The 25037-nt window shown below is 45.5% G+C and overlaps 1 protein-coding gene across 21 annotated transcripts in view; it reads left to right on the top strand.

Moving 5' to 3' along the window:
- Positions 1-1321: 1321 nt before the first annotated feature.
- Positions 1322-25037, top strand: part of LOC138753237 (neurexin-3-like) — a 2173925-nt gene continuing 2150209 nt past the window's right edge. For 10 of the 21 annotated variants that reach the window (XM_069916002.1, XM_069915996.1, XM_069916001.1 and 7 more), the window contains exon 1: positions 1323-1465. The gene's annotated coding sequence lies outside the window, so the exon portion shown is untranslated. Of the gene's footprint in view, positions 1466-11152; positions 11257-25037 lie in introns of all 21 variants that reach the window. The other 11 variants (XM_069916009.1, XM_069916007.1, XM_069916017.1 and 8 more) reach the window with 3 other exon arrangements.

Raw genomic sequence — 25037 nt, 5'->3', positions numbered from 1 at the left:
CCCCTTACGGACGTTATCTGAGATTATTGTCTGAGCGTATTCTACAAAGCTACAGACAGGAGGGTGAGGTTGAGAATATCGCAAGTCGGGATATACATTTCTAGTGGTCAACACGCTCGGAGAAGAGAAGTCTTCTAATTATGAAGCTGCATATTAGCCACGTTCAGTGAAATGTCTGGAGAGGTAGACATTCTGCGTATTTATCCTTGGCAATGCGATTGCTTTGTCAACGTGGATTATTAGCCGAGGAGAGAAAAAAATGACCCTTGAAATCAATCCAATTTTGTCCAGCATGCCCTTCGAGCAACGGACCATATGAGAATATTTCCCCTGCCTTTTGACGAAGTCTAATTTCATCCAATGCAACCCACTGATCCCAAAACACCCCGACGAATCAATGAAGCATAACTTTCTTTTGAGTGTTGCAAGTATAGAGGGGCCAGCGCGAAGCCCGAAAAATACCTTAGAGCCGATGACATTGAATTCTCTCCGATTGCAAACTGCAGCAAGTCGTTTACCATGTATTTCTCCAAAATGAAGGCGAGTGCTTTTTAAAGATCGAGGGACGGGGAGACCCCCCCCCCCCCCCACCTCCCCGATATCCCTCCAACTCGGCTCTTCCCTCACTTTTTTCGGGTGCATTGCTTCCCGGTGTTTCCGCACCTCTCCGTTCGTGGTCGAACCGGACCCGTGGTGAATTTGGGTCCGTCAGGGAGGGTGCAGAAGTTCAGATGTGACGAAGCCCATTCGTCCTGAAACCATCTGACCGGTTTCTTCAGGTGAGGTGCGGATTTTGGAGCAAGGTCAATTCGATCGTCCGGAATGCCTGCGAGGCGGTAACATGGGAGGGGGAAGCCCCGACCGAGTGGGGGTTCAAGTCCTGCGATGTCTTTGTTTCATCTAAAAATAAGGGACAGGCATGTTCAGTGTTTGTGGCAAAGTGTAGATGTTTAGACGGGTGCATTAATGGCATTAGCCCTTGGGGGGAATATTTCCCGACCTTCAATGTTATTGCAAAGTGCAGAAGGGAGTCGGAAACTCGACACGTTTTCTTCCTTTAATGCAGTGCAGATGGAAAGGCGCTGAAGAGAACTGGTGCCTTTCGGACTGCAGAGGATTTTAAAAAATAATTCGAACGATCAAGACTGACGAGGTGGGGAGGGAGGAGCTGCCACAGCCACCACACACAAAAAAAATGCTCCAGGTGTTGGGGTCCATGGGTCGTTCGCGTTCCCTCCCTGAGCGCACGGCCCAGGCGAAGCCGGGGAGCGCATGCGCACTACCCCCCCCCCCCCCCCACCCCTTTCCCCGGAGGCGCGCGGCGGATCACGAGGGAATGAATGGTCGCGCCGCACGCGCTCGGGTCAGTTGGGCTCGTGGACGCCCCGCCGGAGGGAAGCGCGGTCCTCGACAGCCATCGAACAAGGAAGGGTCGGGAGTGTCGGAATAAAATAAAAGACCTGAGGTAAATGCATCGCCCCCCCCACCCCCAAAAAAAATTAGATGAGGAGACCCGGTGGTTTCCTATCTCAACTCTCGAGAAGAACGTAGATTGTTCGAGCGACGGCCGAATTTTATCATTCTCATGAGTAAAATACGAAAGTCTGCAGATAACGGTGGCTGAAGTAAAATCACCAAGCAGGGGAAACTCAGCAGGTCAAACCGTGTACTTTATATAGCAAAGATAAAGATGCAGAACCAACGTTTTGGGCTGGAGCCCTTCATCACATGCCCCATGCATGTACTTAACTACCAAGACCACCCCGAAGTTGGAACAACAACATTATATATGTTTGGTCTGGGCACTCTCCAACTGGATGACTTTAACATGGACTCCACTGGTTTCTGCTCTCCTTTCTCCTTCCCTTTCCCCTCGACTTCCTTCCCTTTCCCCTCGACTTCCTTCCCTTTCCCCTCGACTTCCTTCCCTTTCCCCTCGACTTCCTTCCCTTTCCCCTCGACTTCCTTCCCTTTCCCCTCGACTGCCTTCCCTTTCCCCTCGACTTCCTTCCCTTTCCCCTCGACTTCCTTCCCTTTCCCCTCGACTTCCTTCCCTTTCCCCTCGACTTCCTTCCCTTTCCCCTCGACTTCCTTCCCTTTCCCCTCGACTTCCTTCCCTTTCCCCTCGACTTCCTTCCCTTTCCCCTCGACTGCCTTCCCTTTCCCCTCGACTGCCTTCCCTTTCCCCTCGACTTCCTTCCCTTTCCCCTCGACTTCCTTCCCTTTCCCCTCGACTTCCTTCCCTTTCCCCTCGACTTCCTTCCCTTTCCCCTCGACTTTCTTCCCTTTCCCCTCGACTTCCTTCCCTTTCCCCTCGACTTCCTTCCCTTTCCCCTCGATTGCCTTCCCTTTCCCCTCGACTGCCTTCCCTTTCCCCTCGACTTCCCTTTCCCCTCGACTTCCTTCCCTTTCCCCTCGACTGCCTTCCCTTTCCCCTCGACTTCCTTCCCTTTCCCCTCGACTGCCTTCCCTTTCCCCTCGACTTCCTTCCCTTTCCCCTCGACTTCCTTCCCTTTCCCCTCGACTTCCTTCCCTTTCCCCTCGACTTCCTTCCCTTTCCCCTCGACTGCCTTCCCTTTCCCCTCGACTGCCTTCCCTTTCCCCTCGACTGCCTTCCCTTTCCCCTCGACTTCCTTCCCTTTCCCCTCGACTTCCTTCCCTTTCCCCTCGACTTCCTTCCCTTTCCCCTCGACTTCCTTCCCTTTCCCCTCGACTGCCTTCCCTTTCCCCTCGACTGCCTTCCCTTTCCCCTCGACTGCCTTCCCTTTCCCCTCGACTGCCTTCCCTTTCCCCTCGACTGCCTTCCCTTTCCCCTCGACTGCCTTCCCTTTCCCCTCGACTTCCTTCCCTTTCCCCTCGACTTCCTTCCCTTTCCCCTCGACTTCCTTCCCTTTCCCCTCGACTTCCTTCCCTTTCCCCTCGACTTCCTTCCCTTTCCCCTCGACTTCCTTCCCTTTCCCCTCGACTTCCTTCCCTTTCCCCTCGACTTCCTTCCCTTTCCCCTCGACTTCCTTCCCTTTCCCCTCGACTTCCTTCCCTTTCCCCTCGGCTTCCTTCCCTTTCCCCTCGACTTCCTTCCCTTTCCCCTCGATTGCCTTCCCTTTCCCCTCGACTGCCTTCCCTTTCCCCTCGACTTCCTTCCCTTTCCCCTCGACTTCCTTCCCTTTCCCCTTGACTTCCTTCCCTTTCCCCTCGACTTCCTTCCCTTTCCCCTCGACTTCCTTCCCTTTCCCCTCGACTGCCTTCCCTTTCCCCTCGACTTCCTTCCCTTTCCCCTCGACTGCCTTCCCTTTCCCCTCGACTTCCTTCCCTTTCCCCTCGACTTCCTTCCCTTTCCCCTCGACTTCCTTCCCTTTCCCTTCGACTTCCTTCCCTTTCCCCTCGACTGCCTTCCCTTTCCCCTCGACTGCCTTCCCTTTCCCCTCGACTGCCTTCCCTTTCCCCTCGACTGCCTTCCCTTTCCCCTCGACTGCCTTCCCTTTCCCCTCGACTTCCTTCCCTTTCCCCTCGACTTCCTTCCCTTTCCCCTCGACTTCCTTCCCTTTCCCCTCGACTGCCTTCCCTTTCCCCTCGACTGCCTTCCCTTTCCCCTCGACTGCCTTCCCTTTCCCCTCGACTTCCTTCCCTTTCCCCTCGACTTCCTTCCCTTTCCCCTCGACTTCCTTCCCTTTCCCCTCGACTTCCTTCCCTTTCCCCTCGACTGCCTTCCCTTTCCCCTCGACTGCCTTCCCTTTCCCCTCGACTGCCTTCCCTTTCCCCTCGACTGCCTTCCCTTTCCCCTCGACTGCCTTCCCTTTCCCCTCGACTGCCTTCCCTTTCCCCTCGACTGCCTTCCCTTTCCCCTCGACTGCCTTCCCTTTCCCCTCGACTGCCTTCCCTTTCCCCTCGACTGCCTTCCCTTTCCCCTCGACTGCCTTCCCTTTCCCCTCGACTGCCTTCCCTTTCCCCTCGACTGCCTTCCCTTTCCCCTCGACTGCCTTCCCTTTCCCCTCGACTTCCTTCCCTTTCCCCTCGACTGTCTTCCCTTTCCCCTCGACTGTCTTCCCTTTCCCCTCGACTGTCTTCCCTTTCCCCTCGACTGTCTTCCCTTTCCCCTCGACTGTCTTCCCTTTCCCCCCGACTGTCTTCCCTTTCCCCTCGACTGTCTTCCCTTTCCCCTCGACGCCCCTCCCTTGCCCCTCGACGCCCCTCCCTTGCCCCTCGACGCCCCTCCCTTGCCCCTCGACGCCCCTCCCTTGCCCCTCGACGCCCCTCCCTTGCCCCTCGACGCCCCTCCCTTGCCCCTCGACGCCCCTCCCTTGCCCCTCGACGCCCCTCCCTTGCCCCTCGACGCCCCTCCCTTGCCCCTCGACGCCCCTCCCTTGCCCCTCGACGCCCCTCCCTTGCCCCTCGACGCCCCTCCCTTGCCCCTCGACGCCCCTCCCTTGCCCCTCGACGCCCCTCCCTTGCCCCTCGACGCCCCTCCCTTGCCCCTCGACGCCCCTCCCTTGCCCCTCGACGCCCCTCCCTTGCCCATCGACGCCCCTCCCTTGCCCCTCGACGCCCCTCCCTTGCCCCTCGACGCCCCTCCCTTGCCCCTCGACGCCCCTCCCTTGCCCCTCGACGCCCCTCCCGTGCCCCTCGACGCCCCTCCCTTGCCCCTCGTCGCCCCTCCCTTGCCCCTCGACGCCCCTCCCTTGCCCCTCGACGCCCCTCCCTTGCCCCTCGACGCCCCTCCCTTGCCCCTCGACGCCCCTCCCTTGCCCCTCGACGCCCCTCCCTTGCCCCTCGACGCCCCTCCCTTGCCCCTCGACGCCCCTCCCTTGCCCCTCGACGCCCCTCCCTTGCCCCTCGACGCCCCTCCCTTGCCCCTCGACGCCCCTCCCTTGCCCCTCGACGCCCCTCCCTTGCCCCTCGACGCCCCACCCTTGCCCCTCGACGCCCTCCCTTGCCCCTCGACGCCCCTCCCGTGCCCCTCGACGCCCCGCCCGTGCCCCTCGACGCCCCTCCCGTGCCCCTCGACGCCCCTCCCGTGCCCCTCGACGCCCCTCCCGTGCCCCTCGACGCCCCTCCCGTGCCCCTCGACGCCCCTCCCGTGCCCCTCGACGCCCCTCCCGTGCCCCTCGACGCCCCTCCCGTGCCCCTCGACGCCCCTCCCGTGCCCCTCGACGCCCCTCCCGTGCCCCTCGACGCCCCTCCCGTGCCCCTCGACGCCCCTCCCGTGCCCCTCGACGGCCCTCCCGTGCCCCTCGACGGCCCTCCCGTGCCCCTCGACGGCCCTCCCGTGCCCCTCGACGGCCCTCCCGTGCCCCTGGACGCCCCTCCCGTGCCCCTGGACGGCCCTCCCGTGCCCCTCGACGGCCCTCCCGTGCCCCTGGACGGCCCTCCCGTGCCCCTCGACGGCCCTCCCGTGCCCCTCGACGGCCCTCCCGTGCCCCTCGACGGCCCTCCCGTGCCCCTCGACGGCCCTCCCGTGCCCCTCGACGGCCCTCCCGTGCCCCTCGACGGCCCTCCCGTGCCCCTCGACGGCCCTCCCGTGCCCCTCGACGGCCCTCCCGTGCCCCTCGACGGCCCTCCCGTGCCCCTCGACGGCCCTCCCGTGCCCCTCGACGGCCCTCCCGTGCCCCTCGACGGCCCTCCCGTGCCCCTCGACGGCCCTCCCGTGCCCCTCGACGGCCCTCCCGTGCCCCTCGACGGCCCTCCCGTGCCCCTCGACGGCCCTCCCGTGCCCCTCGACGGCCCTCCCGTGCCCCTCGACGGCCCTCCCGTGCCCCTCGACGGCCCTCCCGTGCCCCTCGACGGCCCTCCCGTGCCCCTGGACGGCCCTCCCGTGCCCCTGGACGGCCCTCCCGTGCCCCTGGACGGCCCTCCCGTGCCCCTGGACGGCCCTCCCGTGCCCCTGGACGGCCCTCCCGTGCCCCTGGACGGCCCTCCCGTGCCCCTGGACGGCCCTCCCGTGCCCCTCGACGGCCCTCCCGTGCCCCTCGACGGCCCTCCCGTGCCCCTCGACGGCCCTCCCGTGCCCCTGGACGGCCCTCCCGTGCCCCTGGACGGCCCTCCCGTGCCCCTGGACGGCCCTCCCGTGCCCCTGGACGGCCCTCCCGTGCCCCTGGACGGCCCTCCCGTGCCCCTGGACGGCCCTCCCGTGCCCCTGGACGGCCCTCCCGTGCCCCTGGACGGCCCTCCCGTGCCCCTGGACGGCCCTCCCGTGCCCCTGGACGGCCCTCCCGTGCCCCTGGACGGCCCTCCCGTGCCCCTCCACGGCCCTCCCGTGCCCCTCCACGGCCCTCCCGTGCCCCTCCACGGCCCTCCCGTGCCCCTCCACGGCCCTCCCGTGCCCCTCCACGGCCCTCCCGTGCCCCTCCACGGCCCTCCCGTGCCCCTCCACGGCCCTCCCGTGCCCCTCCACGGCCCTCCCGTGCCCCTCCACGGCCCTCCCGTGCCCCTCGACTTCCTTCCCCCAGATTTCCACCCCCTTTGGAATCTCAACCCCGGTGTGACCTTTATAAAGACTCTGGATTGTGCAAGAATAAAACACGAAAGTCTGCAGACACTGTGGTTAAAGTAGAAACACAAAGCTGGGAAAATTCAGCAGGTCACAAGTACACATTTTGACCTGCTGAGTTCCTCCAGCATTACATATTTAATTTTTAATAATTATCAAGCTTGTTTTAAAATCCTTGCATGGATCCCTTTCCATCTCTTTTTTTTTCTGGCCGCACAACAGGTGATGGTGCCTTCAGAAGGAAGACCCATCATTCTGGAATGTTCTCCATTGCTTTCAACCTTCCTTTTATTCTTGAACACGGTCTTTAAAAGCTGCCAATTTGACCTGGCTCCCCTGTCTGTCTTCTTAAAGCAAAAGGAAATAATCAGCAAGTCTGTGGAGAGATAAATTCTCACCTTTCCTCTCCTGTCCTCCTATGTCTGTCATATTATAGTCTTTTGTCAATGTTCTTCCCTCCTTTGCTCTCCTCCCCCAGCTTTTTATTCAGGTGCCTGTCTGCTTTTTGGTCATATCTGGATGAAAGGCATGTTTATATGTACCAGATGTATATGAGTGGAAAACCCTGCAAAAAGGTAGTTGACACAGACAGCCCAGGACATCAAGGACAAAATATTCCCCACTGTCAAAAACATCTACGGGGAACGCTGCTGTTGGAAAGCAGAAGCAGCAAATCAAGCAATTATCAAGGATCCAGCACACGTTCTGTTCTCACTGCTACTATCAGGAAGGTGCTACAAGACTCATGCCACCAGGTTCAAGAACAGCTGTTACCTTTCACCATCAGACTCCTCAACAATAAACTCAATCAGGGACTTATTTAAGGACTCTTACCGTTGCATTTTATTGATTTTTTTCCCCCTCTGTTTGCAGAGTCAGTTTGTTTACTTTTTTTACATGTGTACATGAACTGCTAATAAATGGCAACTCTACTCCTGCAAGAAAAAGAATCAGGTTTGTTTGTGACTTACAATAAATCTGAAATCTGAATCTGGACGATGCAAGACCTGCTGAGTTCCTCCAGCATTTTTTGTGATTTTTTTTACCATGATCACAGCAGACCTTTGTGTTTTACAGTGTGCCATATTCATGACATGCTGTGCAGAAAGGTCATTAAACAGATATGTTTACTCTGTTATTCTATCATGTTTGCTGCCTGAACTGCTGAGTATTTCTAGCACTCTGTGTTTTATAGTTCTCGCCTCTATGCCTGACGTTGCTCAAGTTACTCTGCTGGTTATGATGATGACGACAGTTCTATTTCGATGCAATTGGGTTTCATAGCACTTCTTTAAATGTATAAAATCCAACTAAAAGGTGTAATTATTCTATGAATCATATAATTAAGTTTAAAGTTATCTAATTTAGTGCAAGCTGCCGATGAAAACATGCACTGAAAATAAATATGCTTACAAAATTACATTTAACAAAGCTCTCTTTAAGTAGGGTTGTGCACAATGTGTAAATTTACTTGATTTCGATGTACAAAATATTTCAGAATTTGAATTTAGTGTAAAATGTATGGGTTATTTTTATCTCCAACTCTGGAAAAAACAACATACAGTTGACCATGGGAAATCATTGAGTTTTGTGATCAAGGCCAACAACCTGCAGTGATTGTCCTTGTGCCTTCTTAATCCTCATGGCAAAACTAAGTTGAACAGGGATGTGAGCTTACCTGACTTGAAAAGATAGATCAGATTGAATAATTAGAATGTGAGCGTTGAAAAAAAACCCAGTCTCAGTTACATTTGTAGTAATTTTCTAAATGATAATCTTGTTCTGATGCAAAGCATCTGAATTCCTGAGCAGCCTGATGGGAGTTTCTTATAGTTCAAGATTATGTCATGACACATTAGGTGGTGACAGTTAAACAATTCAAAGATAAATTGGGTATTGTCATCAATTACTGTTAACACTATAAATGGTTTAACATTATGGCAGCACAGTTAGCGTAGTGGATAGTACAACATTGTTACAGTACTAATAACCTGAGTTCAAATCCAGCACTGTCTGTAAGGGGTATGTACGTTCTCCTCATGTGTGAGTGGGTTTCCTTTGGGCATTCCGGTTTCTTCCCACCCTTCAAAATGTATGGGGATTGTAAGTTAATTGGGGTGTTTGGCCTGTTACCGTTCTCTGTATCTAAATTAAAATTAAATTATAGCAATTGTAGGGGAATCTTTATTCATGCCTACATAATTTTTCATGCTAAAATTTATCTTTCAAGGAATCTGTAGTAATTCAAATGCAGTAGTGTTGAATGACATTTAGAAATACAACTTGCATCAGATAATGAAATAATGTGACAATTGAGCCTAAGTTTTTGCTCCATATCTTTTCTGTTGAATGTTCAATGGAAGGAAAATATTGTGTTAAAATTTCTCCTGTACTCATTTAACATTTTCCCAAATATACAATTCTTTAATACAGACTTTTAGTTTATTTGCTTTAAAACTGTGTGGATTACTGGTGAGTTTGACAAAGTTCTCCAGATGATACTAAATAACACCTCCTATTCATTTATTATTGTGTCTGAGATCTTGTAATGTTCACTCTAATTCTTCAATGCTTGCCTTGTGAACTATTACAAAGTTATAGAACAAATTCAGACTTTGCATCTTTAATATTATATCTAATTTTTTCCAAACTTAAATAAGATATGGTATCATGTAATCAATGAATATGAGTTGGTGAAACATTATCTTTCCACTTCATCAAAATTGATAATCTAGCTATCACCAAAGCAAAAACTAGGATTCTCTTCTGGGTTGAGGACAGAGATATATCCTCTTCAGGATAGTCTTAAGAATTATTGATAAAGTTTGAAAATATCTTTCCAAAAATGTTCTTAAGTTGGACACTCCCAAAACATTTAAACCAATGAAGCTGACAACATATTCCCTTTGACCTTGAGGGAGGCTAGTGTAAAAATCGCAGGGGCTCTGGCAGAAATATTTAAAATTCCCTTAGTCTTGGGTGTGGTGTCAGAAGATTGAGGGTAGCTCACATTGTTCCATTGTTTAAAAAAGGCTCCAAAAGTAACCCTGGAAATTGTAGGCTGGTGAGCCTGATGTCAATAATAGGTAAATTATTGGAAGGTGTTCTAATAGATCGAATATACAATTATTTAGATAGTCAGAAATTGATTAGAGATATTCAACATGGCTCTGAGCATGGTAGGTCGTGTTTAACCAATCTTGTAGAGTTTTTCGAGGAGGTTACCAAGAAAGTTGACGAAGGAAAGGCTGTGGATGTTGTCTACATGGAATCTAGTCAGGTCTTCGACAAGTTCCTGCATGGGAGGTTAGTCAGGAAAGTTCGGGCATAAGGTATTTATATTGAAGTAGTGAACTAGATTCAATGATGGCTGGATCGGAGATGCTGTAGAATGGTGGTGGATGATTGTTTGTCAGACTGGGGGCATGTGACTAGTGGTGTGCCTCAGGGGTCAGCACTGGGACCATCGTTGTTTGTTATCTATATCAATGATCTGAATGATAATGTGGCAAATTGGATCAGCAAGTTTGTAGATGATATCAAGATTGGAGGTGTTGTGGACAGCAAATAAGGTTTTCAAAGCTTGAAGAGGGATCTGAAGCAGCTTGAAAAATGGGAGATGGAATTTAATGCAGGTAAGTGTGAGGTGTTGCATTTTGGGAGAACAAACTAAGAAAGGACATACACGGTGAATAGTAGGGCACTGAGGAGTGCGGTAGAACAGAGGGACCTGTGAATACGGAATCATAATCCCCTGAAAGTGGTGTCGCAGATGGATAGGGTTGTAAAGAGAGCTTTTGGTATGTTGGCCTTCACAAATGAAAGTATTGAGTATAGGAGTTGGAAAGTTATGGTAAATTAGTATAAGATATTGGTAAGGCCATATTGGAGTATTATGTGCTGTTTTGGTCACCTCACTACAGGAAAGATATTAATAAGATAGAAAGAGTGCAGAAAAGCTTTACTAGGATGTTGCCCGGACCTCAGGAACTGAGTTACAGGGAAAGGTTAAACAGGTTAAGACTTTATTCCCTGGATCGTAGAGGAATGAGGAGATATTTGAAGAGGATTATGAGGGCACGGTCGTCGATATTGTACTTGTGGATTTTAGTGAGGTTCGCTGGCAGGTGGGTGTGTGGAAGAATGTGCTGCCAACTGAAGTGGTGAATGCAGGCTCAATTTTAACATTTAAGAACTTGAACAAGTGCATTGTTGGGAGAAGTATGGATGGCTATGGATTGGATGCAGATCAGTGGGACTAGTCTGTGGTTTCAGCACAGACTAGAAGGGCTGAAGGGGCCTGTTTCTGTACTGTAGTGTTCTATGGTTTTATCTCTCCTAAACTTTCCTTCACTCACCTTAAATAGATGTCCTCTGGTAATTGCTATTGTCAACCCAGTAAAAAGGTGCTAGCAATCTACCCTATTTAAAGCCCTCATAATCTTGGATACTTCTATTCAATCACCTCTCATCCTTCGTCACTACCAAGAGAAAACCCTAGCTTTCTCAAGCTTGCTTCATATGATAAGTACTCCAACCCAGGCAACATCCTGGTAAATCTCCTCTGCGCCCTCTCCAAAACATTGTCTTACAAATGTACAGTCTTTTAGAATTTTTTCCCTTTCAGTTATCCAACCATTTAATTTTTTAAAATATTATATCTTCCAGCCCATGAGCCTGTGCTGCCCAGATATTCCAATATCTCCATATGTTTTAAAGGGTGGGAAATAACAAGAGTACCAAGAAGAAACGCCATGCAGACATGGGAGAAGGTACAAACTCCTCGCAGACCGCTTCGGATTTGAACCTGGGTTGCTGGTGCTCTAATAGCATTGTGCTAACCGCTATGCTAACTGTGTCACTCAGTGTAACAAGGACTTTCACATTGTCAAATTTAAAAGTTTAAAAGCTGATATACAATCTCTCCCTCACTTCTCCCCCACTTTCAAATGTGAGGAACCAAAGCCTAATGATGCCATTGCCACGACAATCATGTTTTGTCTTTGCACTGTGCTTTCTTTCATGAATCCAATTTTCTATCCATTCTGCTTTTAGATCTCATGTGATCTAACCTTCCAGAGCAGCCTGTTGTGCAAAGCCTTATCAAATGCTTTACTGAAATCCATATCTACAATGGTCTGCCTTCATCTTCATCAGGTTCAAAAAACATAATCAGATTTGTGAAATGTGACATCCCAGTTACAAAACCATGCTGACTATCCCTAATCAGCCCTTGTCCATCCTAGTGCATGTATGTATATCTCCTCCCTCGGAATGCTCCCTGGCTTGTAGTTTCAGGCTTTTTCTGCAGCCTTTGTTGAATAAAAGCACAATATTTACCATCCTTCTGCCTTCTGGCAACTTACCTGTATTACATGATGACTCCTAAATTTCAGCTAAGCCACCTACAATTTCCTCTCTAGCTTCCCATAGTGTCCTTGGATGTACTCTATCTGATCAGGCTCTGAACTGCTCTCCCAATCAGTATTACCTGATCTGTCTCTTCATACATTTGGGTCAACTTCAGAAACTTTAATCTTGTCTGCTCTCTGGTTAAATCTGCTCTTCTCCTTTAATGGTTTCTTTTCTTCTTTATCAGATTTGAGCATTGGAAGCTTGGTAGCTCAGTAGGTCCTCCCCCCCCCCCACCCCCCCCCCCAATTTTTTCCACCTTAACCCTTTCTTGGTGGACCTCTCCTCACCTTCCTTTCCTACTGGCTATTTTATCTCTCCACTCTTTCTTGGTGCAGGGTGTCAACTCCAAATACCAACAATTCACTTTCTCTCACAGATGGTGCTAGAGCTGCTGAGTTCCTCCAGCCGTTTGTTTTTTTTTGTTTCACATTCCAGCATCTGCAGACTTTTATGTCTCCTCTATAATACTACTGTTCAAAAAATAAAGATGGGTTATCATTTTGGTGGTCCACTCATTAGAAGAGCCCACTTAGTTCAGTTAATTTTATAGGGCAATGAATAAGTAATCCTTGAGAAGTTGACTAAGTTGTGTTAATGCTTTTTTTTAAATTCAGGCTTCAAACATACAACCCAGTCTAGTCATCACTGATGATCTGAATAACTTACCCTTTATTTATTTTTAGAGGCTTGGACAACACACATCAGAATGGGAACTATTGCATGATACTTATTGCCCATGTCGAATTTTTTAAATGTTATTCTGACTGAGTAATGAGACTCTTAACTGGTGAAATCATTCAGAGCATCAGTTAATCCAGGTGAATCTTTTATTGAGCCTGAATGCCATGATACTGTGCCCTCCAAAGATAAGGTCAAGGCACTGGAAATCCAATGGAGTCCTGTCAACTGTTATTGATACGTTCAAGTACAGTAAAGAGAAAAGTGAGAAAATGAAATAAAGGATTTTGCATTTATGTAGTGTGATAGAGTATATAGAGAATATAGATATGTTGTGGGGGAGATAAATTGGGAAAGGTTTGTTAGAGTAGGTCACATACAAAGAGTTTAAAAAATATCTTATTTGAAATACTGGAGCTCTGCCCATGCTAGACATATCGGCTACACAGCTTTTGCAAGAGCTTTGAAGAGTGCTCAAGAGACTTCACTAATGGATTGTTGTATACCAAAGGCAAGAGATGAAAGCTCATGCTGGAGCCGCTGCTGTCTGGAGGAGAGCCTGCTATTGTAAGAGGGTCATGTGTTTTTTCAAACAGAGAGAGTCAAAAAGGTTTTCTCAGAGAGAGAGAGAGAGAGAGAGAGAGAGAGAGAGAGAGAGAGAGATATCAATTGTATAGTGTTGCAGCCTAATGTTTCACTTGGAATAAGAGAAACAAAAAGGAACTCTGTGATGACCTGAAAGAAAGAGGTTATCATCTGGAGAACCCTGAAGGGGCAAGTTTTGTCAGCAGGACACTGGAATGACTGATGGACATACATCAGTTGTGGATGTCCTGGAACAACAAATCTCTCTCTGAAAATCGACAAGAACCTTCCTGAGTGGTAACCATTTAGCTTTCAAGCACTAAAACCTGGTGAACTTTATAAATGTTAAATTCTGTGCACAGTATAAGAATTGCCTGCAACCAGTGAACTTGGAGGAATGAGAAGTAACATTGGACTGCGAACCAAATAACTTTTCTGAACTTACACGCACATTACATACATGTGCGATTAGAATTAGAAGGGGGCTAAGTTAGGTTAAGTAAGTCAATAGAGATAAGTTAAAGTTTGATTCTGTTTTCATGTGTAGAGATAATTAAAAGCAACTTTTGTTTAACCATTTGTCTTGGTGAATATCTATTGCTGCTGGGTTTGTGTGTCGTCTGGGCTTGTAACAGTAGGAACAGCAGTAGCTCATTTGAAACAAACAAATCCATGTAATCCATTACCTTCTGATATAGAAATAAGAATACAACTAACAGACCTATTGAAATCATTGGAATGATATTTATATTCTATCTTTGTTGGTCTTGTATAATACTGATGTCAAAATTATCTTCTCAGTGAATCATAGAAAATGACCAAACCTTTCTGTAATTAATGGTGTATTTGTCTTTGATGTTTACTTTTGGCAAATCGGTATAGATCCTGTAGATAATATAAACATTTGTCAATATTTTTTTGGCCACCCAACTCAATATATATTAGGTTATATTGCTGAATCTACAATGCACTTGATCGATATATTTTAAGTCTATCATTACAAATATTTGTTTGTAATTTAATTACTTGATGTTGATGCATATCAATAAAATGTCAAACAGATAGTGTTACAGGCTGGTAATCAATAAGGGAAGATACAATTATGACAATGTCACACAGGCAAAAATCATTCACCTGTGTCAATAGAGCCAGATATTGAAATGGGATATGAGAAAAAAGATTTCTTATTTCAAAACTTGACCATGGGTTTCTTTTCTTTGTGGAAATTTATTGAAAGTTGACTATTGCAGACTTGACCACAACCAATCAATATAGTAGAGTTAACAAAAAACTCATTTTTTTTTTCAAAAGCAATAGGACAAGGTGGAATAAACATAGGAACATAGGAAGTAGGAACAGGAGTAGGCCAAAAATGGCCCATCGAGCCTGCTCCGCCATTCAATACGATCATCACAGAATAAACTTGTTTTTAAATGCCAGTGAGATTAATTTCCAAGCCAAGCATGAGTCAAACATTGTTTTCAGTTGATTATTACAAATAATGTGACTGCTGTTGTAAATAACCTCTTTGTTTATATCATTAGCACAAAAAGTGCTTTTTAATATGGTAGATTATAAATACCAATTACTAGAGTAATAGAGGTTGAGGTTGTAGTTATTTCACACCTAGTAGCAGATTGAAAGCTTGGTATTGGGGTATGAAATCACCTCAGAAATTAATATTAAAATTGACATTCAGTTTCTGTTATTTGCAGCTTTCTTTTGCTGTTCATTTGTGCATATATTAAATAAATCAGCATTGAGTTTGTGAAGTGGAATTGTATGAAAAGAATTGGATTCTGTTTTCGAGGTGTTACTTATGCAGCATTACCATACATGTGCGTTGGAATCTGATGGCTAGCCTCTTCCAGAACATGCAAAATTATTCTTGATCCTTCCAGTATAATAAACATAGAGTCTCAGGTCTATAATTTGATGATGTAGCTCTGGTGAAGACTGATTTGCACCCTGAAATAGTTGGCCTTTTTAATGTATTTATTCACTTGATTATCTTTTATTAAAAAAATCATGTACTGTCTGTAAATCATGGATCTCATCATATTTGTCATTTGCAAATGTCTAGAAAACACTTAAATACAAAATACAGGAAAACTCTAGGAATAGAAAATACTGGAGCCACAATGTCTGCAGTTTTGAAAACGACCTTTCCATGAATAAAGTCAGAGTTTTGATATTTTAAAAAGCAATTATTCCCAAAGTTAAGTATACTGGATGATTCAAGTTGATTGAAAGGAAATAGACTCCAACAATTCGGTCACAGAATAATAATATTTTTCTTGATATTAAGGTGCCTGTTGTTTTAAGACGTCACTTTTTTTTATTAATGGAAAAGATCTGTGCATACTATACATTTATGATAAAACAGTAAAATAAATTGCAATGATGTATAAGAGTACAGTATTTTGGAACACTTAAATACATAACCTTTATTCTTTAAACCCAGAAAGGTAGTGATTTTATTTTCATGTAAACCCATTTCACAATCTGTTCTCCAAAATCAGTGCTGAAGAAATAAGAGTTAATCTAATAAGCAGCTGGGGCTAACATTTTGGAAGATAATTTTAAAGTTTCCTTTCTCTCCAAGTCAATGACTTGAGTAAATTCTGGGGAGTAGGGGCAATACTAATTGTGCAGGATGAGTGGGGAAAACACATTTCAGTTGGTTTCATGGTAAATGGGTTGAGAAAGACTTCATAGGGTTGTAATGTTTTTTTAAAAAATATAAAGCATTTTATTTATAGACTGTGATAAATTCTTGGAACAATGAAGGAGGCCATTTGGCCCAGTACGTCTGTGCTAGTGAATAAAATTATACTGGCTTTGAGCTCTTTGTTAACAGAGGAACCATTGTGAACATCTTTGGACGTAGCAGGATTTGTTGATGGAGTGGTTGGCAATGAATATGGGATACCCTGTTACATAAATAAAGTGTTGAGTTACAAAATAAGGAGACTATTTTGAACTTTAAAATAACATTGATTTTGATACAGTAATTGTAGCCAGCTTCGGTTACTATACTTTTCAGAAGGTTATGAAGGTCCTGGAAAGGATCCAAAAGAGATTTATTTGAATGGTTCTAGGGAAGAAGGATTTCAGCTCCAAGAACTGCAATGTAGGAACTAGTGTAGTTATTCTCAGAGCAAGGATGACTGAGGAAAATAAATATTGGTGGTGTGTAGAATTGTGATAGGCCTAGATAAAGAAACAGGAAGCAGTTCCCATGAGTGGATAATTCAAGAACTAGAAGATGCAGTTTCAAAGTGATAGATGAAAAGTTGGGGCAATATAAAGAAAAATGATTTTGGGCATTGTTATTATGTTTTGTGCCTCAGTGCTTGTAAGTCCATAAAACACTGCAGATTCTGGATATTTGAACCAAAAATAAAGTAAATATTCAGCAGGTTGTGCAGCAGCTGGAAGAGTTAACATTTCAGGTCAATGAACCTACACCGGGACTGGGGACAGTTGGAAGTATGTGATTATTATACACTATGTGAGAAATTTATCGTGTGTGTATGTGTGTGCATCCTGGTCCAGAGAATTGCTGTTTTGTCTGGTTGTATATGCATAGAAAGAAGATAATAAATGAAGTTAAGTCTTAAGTTGCAAATAAAATTCATGGGAGATGAGAGAGAATTAAAGTGAAGATCTGTGATCGGATGGAGATTGGAAGAGATCAAATAAGACTGATGATGGTGATGCCATTTAAAAGAGAATGGCCAAGGCTAGTAAAAATGGAAAGGGAGATTTGCAGGAAGTGTATGTAAAAGATACCAAATGGAATCTGAAATTTAGCAGAATAGACATAAAAAAAATGAATGCTGGAAATGGCACATCTGATGATCAAATTCTTGAATTCATAGTTGAAGTCTAAAAGATCAAAGTTGGAGCTATAGAATCTGGCTGCCCACTGGAACCTGACTAGGTGTTGGTATTAAATTGGCTGATTGTCCTGGCAAAAAATTAGGTTCATGTTGGATCTGGTTTGTCATGCCAGCACCACTTTATCTTGCTCAGTATGGCCAGACAGTGGATGAAGGTCTTGACTTGGGATTGGAAGGGTTATTTTTGGGTTTTTAATCTCATGTTTGATTTGTATCGGTGGCAGAGAGTGTTTACTTGGCAAAGAAGAGGTTAGGATTGGGAAACATATCATGAATGTCGGTTAAAATGTAACTTAGTGTCATGGTTGGACAATGACATTTATTCATAGAGGTACGTAAGGGACTTGGAGGGTCTGATTCAATGTCAAGTCTGACTGTTGGTATCCAAGTGTGGTATTTTGGAAAAACTTCTGTGTTGGGTAAGGAAAAAAGTGTAAGGTTTGGATTAATTTTGTCATAATTTTGTATGCCTACAGTCCTTAATGTCAGTAAAGGGCTGCAATGCATCCATGTTAATAGTAATATTTAGATTAAGGTAGAGCTACATAAATATGTCTTAAACAATGTAGTGGATTTGGAACAGGGTTACACACACAACACACACACACACACACACACACACACACACACACACACACACACACACACACACACACACACACACACACACACACACACACACACACACACACACACACACACCCCCTCCCCATGCAATATATTCAGAAGTGATATCATCTTTTGGAGTCATGACATCTATAAGCCAGAGGTATGAGGATCACATGATTTCCAAGAAACTATTGCTAATAGCTATAAAAGATTCCAGTAAATGGTCACATGATTTCAAAGAATTGGAACTGACCTCATTGATGATGTAAATATCACACGATTTGGAAAAATATATTTTTAAATTCAGACATTTTGAATCAGAAGACTGCAGGCTTCTGAGGTCAAGACCCTGCGGCACACGTAGGAGTAAAACAGTAATCTCTAGAAAGAGAGGGAAATACTGTTCTGTATTATTATCCTAGTAGCCGGAACACCGGTTGGTGTTAATCCCTTGTGAAGCAAGGGGTTGAATTACAATAGCTAGATTAGAAAGAGAGTCCCTTTGGGACACAACAGTGTTAGACCTTTGTGAAACAAAGAGTTGAATTACAGTAACCAGAATAGGTGATGTGTGACTCCTAACAAAAGGGAACCACAGAAATATTTGGATTTCGAAAGGGAGACCACTTCTCGGCAGCTCTTTTAAGAAATAAAGAGTGCAGCATCATTGTGGAAAGAAACTCTAGAATTCTTAAGAAGCTAAGAGGGAGTTGAAGATCACTAGTTTGAGAGTTTAAGAAGAAATCTCTTCCTGAGAAATCAACTCAACAAGATTTGGGAGTTTGAACAGTCTAAAGTCTGAATCAGTGTTTACACACACTTCATTACTGTTTTCAGCAACAATTTAAAAGAACTTGATGCTTTGTAATTACTTCTGAACTACAATTTAACAGACTTTCGAGTTCAACCAGTCTTTAAAATACTGGGCCTTTATACACACACACACACACACACACACACACACACACACACACACACACACACACACACACACACACACGCATGCATGCACTTATACAATTACATTCACGCATAGTGGGTTTAAGCTTAGAGTTAATTAAGTTTAGAGTTAAGTGAGAACTGTTATGTCATTAATAGTAACAGCTTCCTATTCGCCCTAAAGATAAGCACTGTACAGCCTTCGAGGTGGATGGCCAACTTTACCATTTCCTGAGAGTCCCCTTTGGAGTCATGAATGGAGTGTGAGTCTTTCAGAGAGAGGTAGATTGGATAGTGGATGAACATGGGCTGTGGCCACGTTCCCATACCTTGACAATCTGCAGCCAAGATCAGCAGGACCATGATAGGAACCTCCAGAAATTTCTCCACACTGCCTCAATTTGACATATAACACAGGGAAGTGTGTCTTCAGCACACATCACCTGGCTATACTAGGCTGCCTTGTGGAAAATGGCGTCATCAGCCCCAATCCCCTCCTGCCTCAAGGTTCTGAAAAGGTGCCTGGGGTTTTTCTCTTATTATGCTCAGTGGGTCCCCAGCTACGTGGAGAAGGCCCAATCCCTCATCAAGGCCACCCTGTCGGCAGAAGCCAGCGAGGTTTTCGACCGGATCAAAGCTGACATTGAAAAGGCCATGATACACACAGTAGACAAATCTATCCCGTTCCAGGTGGAGAGCGATGCGTCAGACTTTGCCCTGGCTGCCACACTTAACCAGGTGAGTACATATTTTATTGAAAGGGCAGAACATTAACTAAATTCCAAATTAAATTTGTAGATATTGTCCTGGTAGCAAAAAAAATGCATTGCGATCACCTGGAAGTCTGAATCCCCCCGCTCATCACTTGATGGTCCATAGGGATGCAGAACTGTGTGCCCATAGAGAAAATAACATATAATTAAAGAAATAAATAAGATACTTTCACCAAAATATGGCACCCTTATCTAGAGTACTTTGGTGCACAGCTATAACAGCAGCCGTAGGTGGTGCCGGTAGAGGACCCATGATTCGGAGCCGAACAGGAGTGTGGGTATGACAACGGCTCTGTATACGCTTATCTTTGTGAGGTTTTTCAGTTGGTTGTTTTTCCAGACTCTTTTGTGTAGTCTTCCAAAGGCGCTTCCACCAGCGTTGTCTCCGCTCCATCCTCAACATCCATTGGAGCGCTTTCATCCCTAACGTCGAAGTACTCGAGATGGCAGAGGTCGACAGCATCGAGTCCATGCTGCTGAAGATCCAGCTGCGCTGGATGGGTCACGTCTCCAGAATGGAGGACCATTGCCTTCCCAAGATCGTGTTATATGGCGAGCTCTCCACTGGCCACCGTGACAGAGGTGCACCAAAGAAAAGGTACAAGGACTGCCTAAAGAAATCTCTTGGTGCCTGCCACATTGACCACTGCCAGTGGGCTGATAACGCCTCAAACCGTGCATCTTGGCGCCTCACAGTTTGGCGGGCAGCAACCTCCTTTGAAGAAGACCGCAGAGCCCACCTCACTGACAAAAGGCAAAGGAGGAAAAACCCAACACCCAACCCCAACCAACCAATTTTCCCCTGCAACCGCTGCAACCGTGCCTGCCTGTCCCGCATCGGACTTGTCAGCCACAAACGAGCCTGCAGCTGACGTGGACTTTTAAAGAGCTAACAAAATACATAAAGATAACAATAGTAAAGCACCTCAAAAAGTGGAAATAGAAAGACTGGCAGTAGGCTGAATTTCTCTTTTTTATCTTTACCTTTTTTGTTACTTTAATTGTTTTGTTTAATTTTCAAAGTTCTGGGGGGAGGGAAGGAAATTACAAGTAAGCTGGCATAGTATTTGTATCTGAGAAGTGAATTATACTAAAACAAAGTGTAAATATGTTAAAAAGGATTGTGTTTTCAGATGTAATAATATGTTTTGGAAAAATTTAAAAATAACATTTTCCAAAAAAATGCACAAAGCCAATTGTCCAGGCAGACCATGCTCTTACTTCACTGAACTGGTATCTGCTTACCTCGACTCTATTTTGTCCCCCTAACCCAGACTCTTCCCACCTACATCCAGTATACTTCACGTGCCCTCCATTACTTCAACAATTTCCAGTTAATCTGATCCAATGGACATCCAATCACTATACATCTTCATCCCCCTTACCAAAGGCCTTTAAGCCCTTTGTTTCTTTCTGGACAACAGACTCAACAAGTACTTCTTCAGCTGTCTGAAGTTATCCTCTCACTCAATAACTTTTCTTTTGACTCATCCCACTTTCTCCAAGTCAAAGGGGTAGCCATGGGCCCCAGCAATGCCTGCCTTTTTGTTGGCTACATGGAGCAATCCATGCTACAAACCTACACAGGCAAAGCCTCTCAAATTTTCCTCCACTACATTTCCGACTACTTTGGTGCTGCCTCATGTACCCATGGTGAGCTTTTTTTACTTTATTCACTTTGCTGCAAACCTCCACCCTGACCTCAAATTCACTTGGTCCATCTCTTTCAACAGTCTTTTCTTGATCGTTCTGTCTCCATCTTGGGAAACAAACACTTAACAGAAATCTTCTACAAATCCATCAATTCCCACAGCTACCTTGACTACACCTCTTCACACCCTGCCCCCTGTAAGGATTCTATTCCTTTTTCTCAATTCCTCTATCTCATGCATCAGCTCCCAGAACAAGGCCTTCCATGCCAATTCATCAAAGATGTACTTCAAATAAAGTGGCTTTCCCTCTACTACCATCAAATTGGCACTCACCCATATATCTTCCATTACCTGCACATCCTTCCCCCCCCCCCCCACCCCCCCCCCCCCCCGCCAATGAACAACAAGGACAGGATTCACATCCTCACCTACCACCCATCAGCCACCACATCTAATGTATCACCCTTTGCTATTTCCTCCACCTACTATGTGATCCTACCACAGATACATATTCCACTCTCTGCCTTCTGCAGAGACTACTCTCTCTGTGACTCCCTTGTCTACTCTTCCACCAATTGCTCCCTGTGACTAAAGGAGATGCTCCACTTGTGCCAACACATCCTTCCTTACTGCTATTTGCGACCTGAAACAGAACTTGCAAGTGAAGCAGCACTTCACTTGTGAATCTGCAGGGGTCATCAACTGCATCCATTTGTGGTCTCCTCTACATCAGAGAGACTGGACGCAGACTGGGAGATTTCTCCATTGTGCACCTCAACTCTGTCCACTGCAATAGCATGGATCTCCCATTGGCCACACATTTCAATGCTCCACCTTATTCCCTTGTTAACATGTCTATCTATAATCTCATGTATTGCCAGTCTGAGATCACCCACAAATTTGAGGGTGCGATCTGGACACCCTCCAACCAGATGGCATTAACATTGGTTTCCATTAGACCACCCCATCTTTCCCTATGTCACATTTCCTCTAGCTCTTGCACATGCTCTCTCTCTCTCTCTCTCTCTCTCTCTCTCTCTCTCTCTCTCTCTGTCTCCTTTCACAGAGCCCCCTGCCTCAATCAATTCTTACTTTTTCTCTCTCCTGTCCTCTTATCATATTAACATCTTTTATCTGTTGGTCTGTATTCCTCCCCTTCCAATTTTTCCCTTTATCCTTGTCTTTTAACACAGACAATCATCTTTTTTTACTCATACCTTGTTGAAGAGCACAAGCCTGAAAAGTTGGCAATATATTTTAACCTCCTATGGAGGCCAGTGGAGTTTTTCCAGCATTTCCATCTTTTTACTTTGGATAATTAAACTGACAAGTAACTAGAAGCACTGCTCATGATCACTTTTGCATATTGAATGGCATTTATATTGATTGAATTCGTGTAGGTTTCCTTGGGTACACCTTTCATTTGGAGTAAATGAGTGGAGTTGAGGGAGAAATATTGAAAGTAAGATCCAGATCAGCCAAAGGAGATGATTGAGGGTGAACTGCTTGATCCTTTTCCCTCCCTTTTTTTCCCCCCCTTTTTCAGTATTCCAAAGTGGCCATTACCTCCCTGTACTCTCTTCCGTCACTTTTGCACCAATATCTGCTCTCCTTTTCATGTGGCCTGTCTTTTATAGCAAATGTTCCCCTCCCTCAGTGGTCTCCTCCCCTGTCTTGCCACTTCTCCCAGCTTCATGTCCTGTATCCAATTACCTCTCTTTCCCACCCCCCCCCCCCCCACCACTTTTCACGCTTGCAAACTTCCTTTCACACTTTGACTCAATAAAGGATTCTGACCCAAAACATTGACCATTTCTCTTCATGGATGCTGCCAAATCTGTTGAGTACATCTCTCCCCCCCCCCTTTATTTCATTGTTCACTTTTAGCTTATTCTTCTGCATTCAAGATCCCAAATTTCTTCTAATGAAACAAAAATGATGGAAACAATAAGAATGTCAGACAGCATCTTTGGAAAGAAGAACAAAATTAAAGTTTCAGGTAAAGGTCCATTGTTAGATTTGTTTTATCAGAATCTGGTTTATTGTCATGAACATGTATAATGAAATGTGTTGTTTTGCGGAAGTAGTATTGTGCATTACAGATGCAAAATTGCTATAAATTACAGTTCCATAAAAACAAGGTTTAAAAATAAATAAATAAAAAGTGCCAAAAGGGGGGAAAATAAGTGAAGTTGTGTCCATAGGTTCATTGTCCGTTCAGAAATCTGATGGCTGTGGGGAAGAAGCTGGTTTTGTAACATTGGATGTGTGCCTTCAGGTTCCTGTTCCTCCATCCTGATGGTGGCAGGAAAGGGTATGGCCTGGGTCAGGGGTCGGCAATATTCAGCATTAAAAGAATCATTTGGGCCTGTTTCCCACCAAATAAAACCCATGTGGAGCTGCAAAACCAGTTTGATCCCTAAAATGAAGTAAACTATCGCCTATATAGTTTCATTACTCTTATGGTATGTATATAAGGACTATAATTTGTTGCATTTATGAAATAAAGGAACTACAAACAGAAAACGACTGACATTTTATTTCTGTTTGTAACAAAACAAAACAACAAATACTTTTGAACTCTAAAAAAAAAATACACAATGCAGGCCTGTTTGAGTCCATCCCTTATTTGTGGAATTTTTAAAAAAAGAAATATTTGCTTTAATTAAAAAGAGCAAACAAAAAAAAATGCTAGTTTGTATTTTATTCTGAAGGTTGCCATCATTCGTTGATTTGGCAGTCAACTGCCAAACTAAATCTAAAACACAACTACATCAGTTCAGGGTTCAATGTAAAAATATATATTTGCAAAATAATAACTCATTAAATGAATTCTTTCACCTGGTTAATGTGACTTCTGATCCTGAACCTCGCTGCACAGCTGATCAATATCAGGGCTGTAAGACGTCACTTCGATCTTCACGCAGGATTGCATGCTGTCATCCATGAGGTGCGAGCGATGTTTGCTTGTTATGTAGTTCATGCTGGAGAAAACCTGCTTGCATAAGTATGTGGATCCAAAGATTGACAGGACTCCGAATGCATATTTTTCCATGTTCATATAAGTGTTAGGAATTGAATTCCATGTTTCGAATACAAGTTTGTCTGGTTTGGGGAGGTTTACAATTTCACTCCATTTGTGCTTCTGAGCAAGAATGGCCTACTGATGAGCAACATCTTCAAGATCAGCAGTCAAGCTTCTGAACTTAGACACCCATAAGTCCTTGTCAGCTATATCGGCCAGTTCGATCTCAAGATCGGGTTGACTTACATCTGTAAATGCAATCATATTCAACAGGGACAAATTGATGTTTAGGGGAGTGACAGGGAAGGACAAAGTGTTTTTTCCTCTCTGAATTCACAGAATATTCCCCCAAAACGCAGTTTTCATTGCAATGATTGCACACTGTAAATGCTTGTAATTGATCTGATTGTGTGCTTCTTTGAACTCTTTCAAAGAGGGGAAGTGAGACAGCATACCTCTCTAGCAAAAACTGTCTTGCAGTCAAACGCCAAAACCTCCTCCAGCATCTGCAGGGCTGTGCCTCCTTTCCCGTGAAAACTTTTGTTCAGCATGTTAAGGTGCACTGTCATATTCACTATGAAGTGCAGCTTTTCCAGCCAATCTGGCTGTTTAGCTCCAGAAAGGAGAGCCCTTTGCTTTCCAGGAAAGTTTTTACAAGCTCCAGACATGCAGCAAACCGCTTCAGCACCTCCCCTTTGGACTTTGTTGTGCAGCAGGAGATCAGAGTATGTGCTTTCAACTTTTTCCAATAATGAATGGAACTGTCGATGATTTAATCCTTTTGCCATTATTTTGTTCACTATCTGTATGACAAGATTCATCACTCTGTGCATTCCAGAGGAAACATTTGAGCGCACAATGCCTCGACGCAGAATGCAGTGAAACATCGGCAGTTTTCTATCGAGTGACTTCTGAAGTAACATCACAAACCCCTTCTGTGCTCCTGTCATACTCAGTGCCCCATCAGTGACC

Source organism: Narcine bancroftii, chromosome 2, assembly GCF_036971445.1.
Source record: "Narcine bancroftii isolate sNarBan1 chromosome 2, sNarBan1.hap1, whole genome shotgun sequence".
Lineage (NCBI taxonomy): Eukaryota > Metazoa > Chordata > Chondrichthyes > Torpediniformes > Narcinidae > Narcine > Narcine bancroftii.
This window is presented reverse-complemented; position numbering and strand designations above follow the sequence as displayed.